The sequence below is a fragment of the Columba livia genome, chromosome 17, assembly GCF_036013475.1.
Source record: "Columba livia isolate bColLiv1 breed racing homer chromosome 17, bColLiv1.pat.W.v2, whole genome shotgun sequence".
In the NCBI taxonomy this organism is placed as follows: Eukaryota; Metazoa; Chordata; class Aves; order Columbiformes; family Columbidae; genus Columba; species Columba livia.
The window spans coordinates 6,724,276-6,736,966 of NC_088618.1; the positions used below are offsets into that span (position 1 = coordinate 6,724,276).

Consider the following 12,691-nt stretch of genomic DNA (forward strand, 5'->3'; position numbering starts at 1 on the left):
AATACCTGTTTTCAATATAGTTTCTTTTTTAAAGAAGTACTGGGATGGGCGACGAACTGTGAGGAACTGAAAAATGTCTGTCTACCCAAAAAAATAAATCATTATGCAATGACAAGAGACAACCCAGTATATAATCAAAGACAGAATCCTGACATGTTCAAAGAGAAAATTATTGTAACAGCAGTGACTTTGAAGATGAGAAAGGGTTTTTTTTTTTTGATAGAAACAATGGCCATCAAGATTTTTACTGTAGCACTCAGTGCTTAAATACACAACTGCGTGAGCAGCGTGCCTGCCAGGTACACCGAGCTCCAATGGAAAAGCACTTGGTGTGACGCTGTACACGCCACTGCACATCTTCAAGTACCACAAATCAGAAAGCAGACTGTAACTATTCAGAAATACTGCCTTCAACAGTTACTTTGAGCAATCGTTTTTGTGGGATTTTAAAAATTTCATTCCACACGAAAACTCAAGAAGCAACGTCCCACTAATACAGAGCTTGCAAGCTACAAAGAACTGCACTGAAATATTTACATTTTCAACATTTGCTTTGAAGGAATTGCGTATTTGGCTGTAAAAGTCGTGATTCGCAATCTTCACTGAACTGCTGTGATTCACAGAAAGCGAATCACAGAAGGGGAATTTTGTGACTGAATAAATAGCCATTATGTAACCCACCTAATGTGCAGTATAGTATTTTTCTGTTCTTTGATTGGAAGACTATCGGAAGACAACTGTAAGCAGTTAAAGCCTCACTCGCTATATAAATACCCCTTTCGAAAACAGAAGTTGGATTAAGCTCAGTGTTTGTTAGGAGTAAGAGTCGGAAGGAAAACAAACGGATGCCAAATCTCTGAGTGAGGTATTGACAGGAATGGAAAGTCAGGGATGTGTACGAACCGGTAACTGTTTGCTGGGGGAGCTGGAGAACACATTTTGGATAATGAATTGCACAACTTGGTGATCCATTCCCCAGGAATCTGCAAGTCAGAGGGAGGAGGAATCCACTGGAGCCATTTGTCTCCTCACTAACGTGCGAGGAACAGCCACTAAACCCCAGTGCAGGACACCTGCCACAGCCCAGCCAGATTTTGGGTTCGACTAAGGTGTCCAAACAATACATTTTCAGGCAGTATTACAGAGAAGAACACCAGAGTGTCTTCACAGGTATCACAACTGCTGTGACAAAACAGGGCTTACATTTTTCCCGTATTTCATGTTTTGGAGGATATCCTAAGCACAGAGTCCCTTGAAAAGGAGTTTGTTACCAAAACGATACAAAAGGCTGCTCAGCATTATTGCCGAAGTAGTTTTTCCTTTTAAACATGGAGACTTTGAGTTCTATCAACTCCTATCCATGTCTCCATCTTTACAAGTATTGCTTATACTTGGGAACCATTTTACTAATACTACGAAAACACCAAACAATTTATTTAATAAAAGCACCTTCCCCACTGCAACTCAGCCATGAGCAGCTGCTTAAAGCAGGAATCTTTCTATAAGCCTACTCCCACACTACAGTTTTGTTCTCACCGTTATATTGAAACCCTTTTATTACAAAGGAAACCGTTAAAAAGCATGAATACAGGCTTTGGTTTTCTGCTGCCCAGGGCTGGTTGTATCTGACGAGGGCTGTGATGTCCCCTGCGATGTCCCCGTGCGCTCCACCAGGGAAGGGGCAGCACCGCTCCCCGCTTCTCCTTTTGGAGGATTTCTGGCAAAAACGACCCGGCAAGTGACATATTCACATCTCCATCGTGTGGTGGCCACAGGCTGAGGAGCAGATTGGGGGCACGCACCAGACACCACCCCATCCAAAAGCACAAGTGTGAGATTGGGCGGTGAGTGGTGCCCGGGGACGCACACCCGGCCAAGGGACAAACTGTGACACGTACACCCGGGCGAGGGACAAACTGTGACACTGACCTTCGAACCCAATGTCCTTTTTCTATAAAGCACCCAGACAGCCCACAGCGGCCGTTCCAGAGAGATTTAACTAACGGGGAGAAAGCGCCGAGGATAAAGACGGATCAATTTTTGCTCTAAAATTTTAAATTAAACACTCCTGTTTTGGAAAGAATTTCATTAAGGTGAAAATATAGAAGTACCCATTTTGGAAGAATGTGCTATTAATTCTTAGCAGTGTATGCGGAAGGGAAAATTGCATTTTTATCTAAATGTTGTTTTCTGCATAACTCATTTACAGTATTCTTTTACAGTTCAGTAATGGGAAACTTTCACATTTCTATTTGGGCCAGACCACTGTGGAAACCAGGAGCAGCGTTCAACAGGATTTCAAATGTAGCCCCTTAAAACAGATTACACGAGAAGCTCCACAGAAAGGAGGAGAAAGGCCCATACAGCACATCTCAAAAGATGGGAGGAAAAGGAAAGGAAAAAACGCCTCCATCTTCAAGATGTAAGTCACATTTTTGAAGAGGAGAGCAAAAAGGATGCGGTTCGGTCTTTTTCCTAAGGGACAGCGAAAGGTTTGATCTCCCCAGTCTTCCTTGGGTGAAGCAGAAGCAGCTCCTCTTCAGTGCAGTACAGAGTCCCAAACACAGACAAACACCCAAACGGTGCCGCATTATCACTTTGAAAAACTGCACTGGGATATTCTGAGCTATAACAGTTGCTATTACGTACAATGAAATAAAATGTAGGCTATGAAAACCTATTTTTATCATCATAAGCAAATGCTCATTTCTCACTACAAATAGTTTCCTAACATTTGAAACTGAATATAATCTAAACAATCATTTCCAACAATTGGCACCGTGATCCAAGCTTGCCTGATATATTGCCATCAGGCAACGAGAACGAAGTCACGTAAAGCCAAGGCAGACTCGGAACTGACTGAACCACGTTTTACCAGGTTTGCTTAACCTAGTGCTAATAAAGGCAAACAAAACTCAACGTTATTAAAAATTTGAATTTTATCATCAAATATCTCAAACTCAAGCAAACACAAACTAAAATACTATCCTGGTCTTGTGTTTAATAAGCAAATCAACTCATTCTCCAAATAATGTAGCAGGACTCACAGAAGTTCAAGCTGTATATTGGCTAAGCATTGTTCATTTGACATTCTTCACCTCTTTTTTTCCCCCTGTGTTGGGTTTTATTAGCTTACTTCTGAAAGTTAGTATAACAAAGAAACGTATCGTTCAAAACAGATGTTTAAAGTGCAGCAGTTATGGAAATACAATTGGACAATGACTAGTTTTTATTCTCTTTACCTAGCTGTACTCCTCACTGCAAAGCAGTAATTACAGGAATCTACTTCTGTTTTAAGCTTTACACTAAGCTCTTTCCAAATTTAAGGCCAGCAACCAACCCTTCATTATGTTTAACAGGTAGACATAAAACCGAAATGGTATCACAATCTCTCCAACTGTGTGTTTCTCCAGCTCCCGGAGCTCACACTTGTCTGGCATGAGGACGAGATTTTTAATCTATTCATATCTGTAACTCAAATCTCTCAGCATCGTTGGTGTAAATGACTGTAGAAAAAACTACACATAATACGGGAGCACTTGGGTAACTATTTGGAGTAAAACCTCACTGCTTTGTTAACCCCCACTTTTTCCCAAGGGGGGTTTGTCAGCCCTTACCAGCCCCCCCAGCCCATTCGGCAGAGTCCAGGACCCTCTGGGAACCCCCGGGACCCCCTGGAAGCCCCCCAGGACCCTCATGGCTGCAGGTGGCAAATTCAGTTCAGTTCCCATGAGGACCTCAGCTGAAATAAGTAAAATCAGGATGCAGGACTAACTGGATTAATCTGCCGGACGCATCCCTGTATCGTATAATATGGAACACTGCTTTGCACACACAACTTTAAACACTTTTAAGATCACCCAAGTAACCAAGGCCACCCCAACCCACGGGTGGCTTTTCAGACGACAGACCCTGCGCAGCTTTACAGCCGTCTTGTTCATACCCATCTGCAGCTACGGTGAATTTACAGACCATGGCATGGAACTTGCCATTGAGAGCAAATAATAATAATAATAATAAAAAAAGACACCACGGAATGAACAAACCTTTTGCTAGTCTCTCTTTTTTTTTGGTGATTTGCCTATCTCAAAATAGCTAGTATGGGATTTTAATTATACTGAAACAGCCTCTTTTTTCCTCTGCCTCTACAGTGCCGGCGTGGTAAAGAGAGCGCAGGGAGCTGGGATGCTAGCTGCATCTCCCAGCATAAAAAGAACAGCATGTGCCTATATTTAGAGGTAGAGAAGGGAACTACAGCATCCAGGAAAAAAAAAAAGAGAATCATACTGATTTTATCTTCAGAAAAGCGCTTGTGTTTTTGGTTTGTTTAAATCGAGAATGTGTTGCAAGTGTTTGACCCCATATCCAGCAACAATAAAATCTGTTCCATCATAAAATACCAGCTGCTTTGCACTTTGGATGATAATACTATTTTTAAAGCGCTTCAGAATTATTGTCTCATAGATTGTGTTAATTATGATTACTGGGGAATTCCTTTTTTTTTGTAGAATACAAACAATAGGCACATTTACTATTTTCTTGCTGTATCTGGGCTGAAATTTTGCCTTGTCTTCAGACCATGCAAAGTAAGTTTTTCGGCCTAATATTTTGACACCAATAAAAACGAGAAAACCAAGTTGAGTCAGACGAGAAGAGCTCAACCCTGGCGGTGAGGACCCTCCTGTCCCTCCCCTGGCCCGGAGCAGAAGCCCACCCGTGGTGACACTTCCCTCCCCCAGCATCTGCTGAGGCTAAACCCACCTCGCATCAAACTACTTCCGCAGCACTTCAGTTTCTTTCCCTGTTGCTCAGAGTGAGAAATTAATTTAGAAATTCACCCACACAGCGGATCAGAAGTACCATAACTGGTTTTCGAATGGTTGTTTTTTTCCAGGAGAGGAGAAGCGCTGCAGCGGGGCGGCAGTCTGGCTGCACCATCCCCACCTGATGCGCCAGAGGAAGAAGTAATCAACACAAAAATGAGATTCCCGATGGGACAAGACACTCTCGGCTCTTCCTTCCCCTTTCCATGCACATCCCAACCACCGCAGCCAGACACAGGACCCTTTGATGCAGCACACCAGCCTTCGCTGGGCACCCAAACTCCTCCCCAGGGTCCCCTGTGGCTCTGCCAGCGCAGACCCTCCCGGCACCCTGTGCTCCGGACCTCGGCAGCCCCGGTGCACCAGCAGCTGCGCGGCCACATGTTTGTTTCGCCTCCTTTGGACTGTAAATCTTTAGCAAGCGGGAACACCTTCCGGGTTTCTAAAGCACTGCGTCAATTTATGGTGCAATAAATACGATATTAAATAATAAAAATAATAATAGAGTGGGACCTGAATACGGACTCCACCGCCATCTAAATGAAACGTAAGCCCATAAGCGCAATGGCAATGACCTGACCAACTGTGCCACCTAGCCAGGGGATGGGAACGCTCGTGCTGATGCTCCCTCTCCACCTGTTCGCACCAACAGACAATTGGAGCATCACCCCACAGGGCATGGGAGGGCAGGGGAGGTTGGTGCCGGTCCCCAGGGACCCAGCCCTGCTCGCACTGTGACCCACAAACACCCTCCAACCACGGCATCCTCTGCTGCCCCACTGCTCCACCAAACGCTTCCCAACGTCAGCGTAGATAACACCCCAAAAAAAACAAAAATAATTAGTAGATTTTTCTAGGAAAGAGATTCTAAAATTCTGACCAGGTAAAAACCCCAATCCAGTCTTCATTTCCTATGTTAATAGATCAATTCACATCTTTCTAGCAAAACGGTTTCAGGCTACATTTAAAAAAAGAAAGTCATGCGCCTTTCTTCGTAAACTGCATTTTGGGAGAGGATTAAGAGGAAGGAGGAAGGATATGACTGTTTCTAGGGTTTTTAGTGCACTTGCTTCACACAGCAAATTAATATTCTCAATTTTAAATCAGGAGTATATTCTTAATTAGGGTATGAAATGTTTTAAAATTTTCTTCACTTTACAAATGGCTGCTTTTTCAATTAACTGTGCTTCCTCAGCCTCGGGATGATCTTTCTATTAGCAATACAAATGCTTTCTAATATTTTGTGAATACTAATTCGCAAAACTAATTAAATGCAGACTCAACTTGAAAACATACATTTTACGACAAAAAAACGCTGCGTCCCAACTGCTGATGGGCTTTTTTGTGATCAACAGCATCAAGTCCTAAAGCCCTGGTGGTCAGAACTGAAGGTATATGAGTTGAAAGAAAGAAAGGTAGTGACTCAGTTTACTCATTTAGCTTTTTAAATGCTCCAAACGTGGACCAGGTGAAGAAGAGATAAATAAATACCCCAAAGTTGAGGCGAGTGGGCTCTGCAGCAGGGAACAGTACAGCCCCTCAGCTCACACACACATTGTTTGTGCTTAAACTCAAATAAACTCTATTTATTTTAATGTTAAAAAAAAACAGCCCACAACTATCAAAGCAGCACTTAAACGCAACCAGATTTCTGCTTACCAAACCAAAAAACGCTTCTTTAGACAAATCTTAAAAGCTAATAAAAACTTAGGCGGCGCAGCGTCATGCACTGTTTTTTTACGTTAAAATACTAAACAGACACAAATAGATTTCCTAAAATTGAAAACAAACAGGCATGAGTTGCACTGAAGGCTCCCAGCCAAAGTTAGGCGTGCAGATGGAAACAGTTCATCTTCAGGAATTCCATATATTTGTATCTTGGGGAGGGAAATGGTAGGATGCAATAAAGCAGTTATCGTCTAAGACAAAACTTGACTTGAAAAGGGCCAGCATGGATCACAGCCGACCCCATGGGAAAGGGATGCGCTCCAGGTTTGGGGCACAAGCCCAGAACAGAAACACTCTCTGGTAAGGCTTGTACGGCCACAAAAAATAAGTACAGGAGAGAAGACAACTGGAAAAGCAGTAACCACGACATCTTTTGCACCAGTATATAGATTAAAAGTGCAACACTAAGAGAGTGCATCTCCAGATCATCAAGCCTTAAAACTCACTATCTCAACTAAGGCAAATGCATCCCCACACACATTCGCTTTTGCCATTTGCCAGAAGAGGAGCAGAATGTGAAGACTTGGAACAGAGGGAGTCGGGGGGAGATGAGGAGAAGGGGTGCTGAGGGGGTAGCAGCAAAGCAATATCACCTCAGATGTTCTCTTTGAAGTATTACGAAAGTCAGCTTGTAAAAATTAATGGATTAGACCTCCAGCTGTTCAATTCTCAGCTTTAAATTTAAAAGGTATTTGACTTCGGAGCATTGGCACATAATCCATAAAATATATTTAAATTTGTATTAAAAAAAATAAATTTTGCATTAAAAAAGGTCACTAGTAATTCATAATGTTTTAACTGCCCCGACACAGAGGTGTTTTGCAAAGGAAAAGCAGCTAACTACAAAGAATATAATTATTTTTACATAAGCTGGTCATGTTATCACTATGTGCAAACTGGGTCTATCTACAGAATACCAAACCCTCAGATTTACATTTTAAAAGCTGAGAAATGTAACCCAGATCAGGAAAGTCAGGGGCGGACCGTGAATTTCCTGGAAGATTCCACAGCTTCACCTATTTAATTTCCACAAGGTTCCCCGTCCTGTGTCCCTTACCCAAGAACCGATGCCGAGGAAGTGCACAAGCAAGCCACGTTCTAAATATACCTCGTTAACGGAAGCTCTTTTAAAAACGCCCCTCAAATAAATGAAACAAGAATAATTATGTACTTAAGAAAAAAAAATAAATCGATCTTAAAAATGCCCTGCAAACTATGAGCCCGTACTTAGAGGTGTAAACTTTGTGCTTTCCAAGGGCTAATATTTTTCACTGGAGAACCCCAGGGGTCTGACAGACGGCGCGGGAGCAGCGGCCGCGATGGACACGCGGGTGCCCGATGCGGTATCTGCGGCCCCTGCCTGCGAAACGCTCCAGCCGAAACGCGCCAAGGACCGTCTGTTTTCCACTAGCGACAAAACAGGGAAGGATCCCACTAACCACAATTTGACTGGTCTCTTGTGACATTCTCAGTGTGCTCTAGGAATTACGTAATTGGACTGTTTATGGTATTTCAGTAAATTTAGCATTAAAAAAGCATCTGTGTCAGGCCACCTGAAGATTCATTTTAGAGCTGGCTTTACACTTTCTGTGCGTACGGTACTCACGCTTGTATTTAATAGAAGCACACAAGAAACCACAGACTAAAAACGTACAGTAATTTGTCTACTACTAAAATTTTATATGGCCACATAAAGACATTCTGCTGTACCAAAACCTCTCCCTGGTACAGAACAGTGTAGAAGCTGGGAGCCAGCTGTTACAAATAAAAGCAGCCTATACACTTTTAGGTTAGACCTTTGTTTAATGCCTTATCCTTTGCTCTATACCAGTAACAACAAATTGTATCTGTAGGTATTGCTGATTAATAACATTTTTTAGCAAAAAATTACTTGCAGTTTTATGGCAGAGAATTCCACTAGGTCTTTGGTAAAAAAACAGGTATTGCACATTAAAAATTAAGAGCAGACATGGTGTAATACATCACAGATTGGCATAAATCTATGCTGTCAACTAAGCTCATATATAAATATTAAGTCTAATTCATTTCCTTTTACATCATACGTAAAGATCTGAAGCACATTCACATACCACTTTCGAGAAATAATCCCCCAAAGTCTGTCTCATGCACAAACCAACCCAGTTAAAACTGACCTCACAACGAAACGTGCCATTATTAAATAAAAGACTTTGGTAAAAGAAAGCATCACGGCACAAACCGGATTTGTGATCTGTATTAATTAAAATACAGCTAGATTGTCCACTACAATGAAGGGAACAGGTAAATCTAAAGACCAAATATTAATAGGCAGATGGATAGATGGATGGATGGAAAGGCAGAGTGGCTGTGGTAGTTACCGAAATGCCAATAAATTCACACACTTTCCGCGTTAAATATCTTAGTGCATCACAGCAGCAATAGCAGATACTATTGAAAACTCTGTCCTTTGCCTTCTCCAATATCCGCCATAAAGGTCTACAAACACACTACTGCAGAACGTTTATAAAACAAAGGAAAACGTTTCTAAACAGGACCACTTTGTAGCAGAAAATATTTTAACTGATAGTAGGTCAAAGTAAACAATAGAGCGTTACTGTCATTCACATGAAGCCAAGGCAAGCAGGGGCAACTTTTACATTTTTTTCTTTTTTAAACAGGTCAGAAGAGTTTAAAAGACCACATTAAACCCAAATCCAATGCACACTGAACTCTCCCCTATGATATGCAATGGGAGCATTTCTTCCTCATAAATCTGCATGCTAATCCAGATCATTTATTAAAGATGTGTATTTCCTATCAGTGGAGCATATCACGTAGCTCTTGGCAAAGGCAACAACATTTTTTTCACTCTTAAAATTCCTTGCGTAAGTTTAAACAGCCCTTTCAAGCAAACAAAGCAGCGTCAGGACTCGGAGCCGTCGCTGCGAGGTGCGCTGAGCGTCGGCACTGAGCTCCCTCCACAGCCCCCGGAGCAGCACAAACCCGCTCCAACTCACGCGTTGCTCTCAGTGATATTTTAGTGGTTTAAATACCTCACAAGAGGTCTGACAAACTCGGTCTTGGTAAACAAACCTAGTCCCCTGGTAAAGCCTCTAAAAGAATTCAGCAGTACGTAAAATAAAGGCAAGCAGCAGAACACACTAGGAAGAGAAAGAAAACAAAGGCTCCTAGGCACATCTGGACCGAATTTGACCTTTGTTAATGTATTTGGTAGTAATTTACAGCCGTTACATACTGCTTCATCAAGAGTTTTGGCCCGCTGGCTCATTCAAACGATAGGTTTTGGTGTTACGATGAAGACATTAAAAAAGATGAAAACGCGCTGCGCGGCACTGCATGTGCCTGTCAGCTCAGACCCACGAGCCCAATGGCCACCGAGTCACTCATGTTTTCCCATTTTTTCCAGTCAACACCCGCATGGTTCTAGGTCACATACTGACATCTTCACCTGACATCTGCAGTACGGGACCTTCAAAATTTCAATCAAAAACTAACCCCAAAACCCTACCAGCACTTAATTACTGCGTTTCTAGAGAATACTAATCAGCATTTCACTGAAGGGGAAATTGTTCTGGTTTAGTCAAATCAGGCAAAGCAAAGCCCCATTAAACTGGCCCTGGTTTTTTAAGTTAATTTGATCTGGCCACTCTTTGTTAGCTGGAGCTGCGGTGTTGGAAGTCAACACGACATCTCTAGAGTCAGTATTATTATATCTCACTCCCAGCTCTAGCTGCACGGCAGAGGAAGACGTGAAATTCTAGAAAGTATTTTGAGGGGGGCAAAAACACAATCAGCCACTTCACATAAGATGTATAAGAGAAAGCTCCTTACGGAAAATCGCGTTTCAGCCAAGAGCCACGTCCAGCCAGCATTAATAACATTAAGTTCAGAAACAAGATGCGAACACAGGCACAGAACTAAAGGCTATCACTAAACGATGTAGGTGTGTATGTGTCACACGGGCACCCACAGCACAGGTGTCTGAAATAACGTTCTCTGCTCCCGTCCACCTTTACGCCTCACAGCTCACACACACTGCGTGACATTAGCAAAACATTTTAATGCCATTACGAGAAGAATAGAGATGAGCTCTAAGGAATCTGTCCAGCCATTAAATCAATCCCAAATTTCCCCCTGTAATCTGGGTACTAACGGGGCATTTGAGCAGCTCCTGATTCTGCTGTGTTCAGGGTGCTGCCCGTTCCAGAGCTGCCCCCCCGGCCGGCGGCGCAGCCGGAGCCAGCGCTCCCGGCAGCGGCACAGACCGCGCTGCGCCGAGGGACGGAGCCCTGGCCACGGCTGTGCCACAACAGCGTAAATCCCCCTACGCTCTCCTGCCCGTGGCGGCAGGTGCAGCGGGGCAGCCCACCACCAACGCCTGCGTGTGCCGAGGGGACGCGGGTCCAGCCCCCACCCTCGGTAATCCCGCACAGCGCCAGGAAACGGTGAGCATCCCAGCGCCGCGTTACGCGCGCCCAGGAGCTGTTCGGAATTCCAAGGAGAGCTGTCTGAAGCCTGCGCGCCCGCCCTGCGCCCGTACACCGGGGAACTGCCGGAGCAAACGCCACGGACGCAAACCCCCAATCGACTAAAAAGGTTTAAAAACTCAGCCAGTGGACAAATAAAGCCTTTTCTTAAACGCAGTTTCAAACACTCAGTGGTATGGCAATGCAAAGTTAAATTATTTCTACTAACCAAGGCAGAGAGCCTGTTTTGTCTCCCCTATTGTATCTTTATCCCTTCCAACAACAGTTAAAGTAAATCTCTGCTGGTCTATATGAATTTCTTCATCTGAAGAACCAGCCCATTCAAATCCTTTGAGTGACTAAAGTGTGAAACAAAATGAGTGCCTCTGTGCATTGTGTAAAACTGGTTTGCTATTTTATGTTAAGCCTCTGAAATACTAAAACATATCCTTATATAGGAACACTGATTAAATGGTTTTCCTTCCAAGTGACGAACTCTTTTAACAGCAACATTGTGGTTATTGCGACCAGAAAGCAATTACTTATTTCACTAGATGTTACTAAGAATAGCGGTGATCAAAGTGAACGTAGGAGTGCTGTTAAAGACGCTAAAGAAAACATTGCTCCATATGACACACATACACAAAATAGACATAGTTTTAATCCAAATTACACTTTTAATAAATGTGCTGTTCAGGATTAAATCACTTTGTAGGATTTTTTTTAATCCATGAAATTAGGATGTATGGAATAAGTTACTCTTTTAAAATCTGTTTCTAAACACAGCACGGTGTGTAGATCTTCAGTTCTGTATGCGTGTGAGCGTGCACACGTAACAGGAGAGAGTGTGTGTGTGTGTGTGTTGTGAGAGAACATATATATGTGTTCGAATCTGCCAAGGTAGAAGTGACAGGAACTGTGATTTGTGCTAACTAGCTATTGATCCAGTCAGATCTAGATGTTGTGTACAAGAAACAATAAAAGAGAAGGGGCCAGGAAGGATGCTGTGTGCAACTCCATTTAAAAATGGAAAAGAAGGGCCCCAAACAAACCAATTTATGTCCTTGCCTGGGTGAAGCATGGAGAATGCTGATGGGCTTTCTAGAGTCTGCTGTGCATGCTAAACACTCCCGCTCGAAATGAGAGTCTCCTGCGCTGGGCATTAACCATGAACAAAGAGACAAGCCGTGGGGGCGAGGATTCACGCTTCAGAAAGCCAAAGCTGGAAACCCAACCAGAACTGGAGGTAGGAAATCGCCCAGTTTTCAAACCACCTCAGCTCCCTTTTCATTTTCCCGACACCTTTCTTAGCAAAATTACTAAACACGGAGTACCATACAAAGTCAGTCTGTAGAACCAGATGTAATGGAAACAATTTTGAACTACGCCAGCGGTACCAAAACATCAGCTTCCCCAGGCATGAATAATGAGTTTATATTGTGTAAATTACACATGTGCACTTTTAGCACAAAAAAAAATTGCCTGCACGCACTCATACAGCAGGCACATGCACGTGCATCTATTGTAATATTCACACACATGGTTGGGCAGCTTGGAAAATATGGCTTTGATAAGATAAAATAGAAACCAATTGAATCTATAATCATCTTTATCTTAAACAGCTTTTACAATAGAGGGCTTTCCGTTAAAATATTTTTTTCCTGAGCTTGGGGA

General features: G+C 43.0%; 1 protein-coding gene across 2 annotated transcripts in view; it reads right to left on the reverse strand.

Annotated features, from left to right (window-relative positions):
• Window positions 1–12,691, reverse strand: part of MN1 (MN1 proto-oncogene, transcriptional regulator) — a 92,689-nt gene that overhangs the window by 75,433 nt on the left and 4,565 nt on the right. The gene's annotated exons all lie outside the window — the stretch shown is intronic.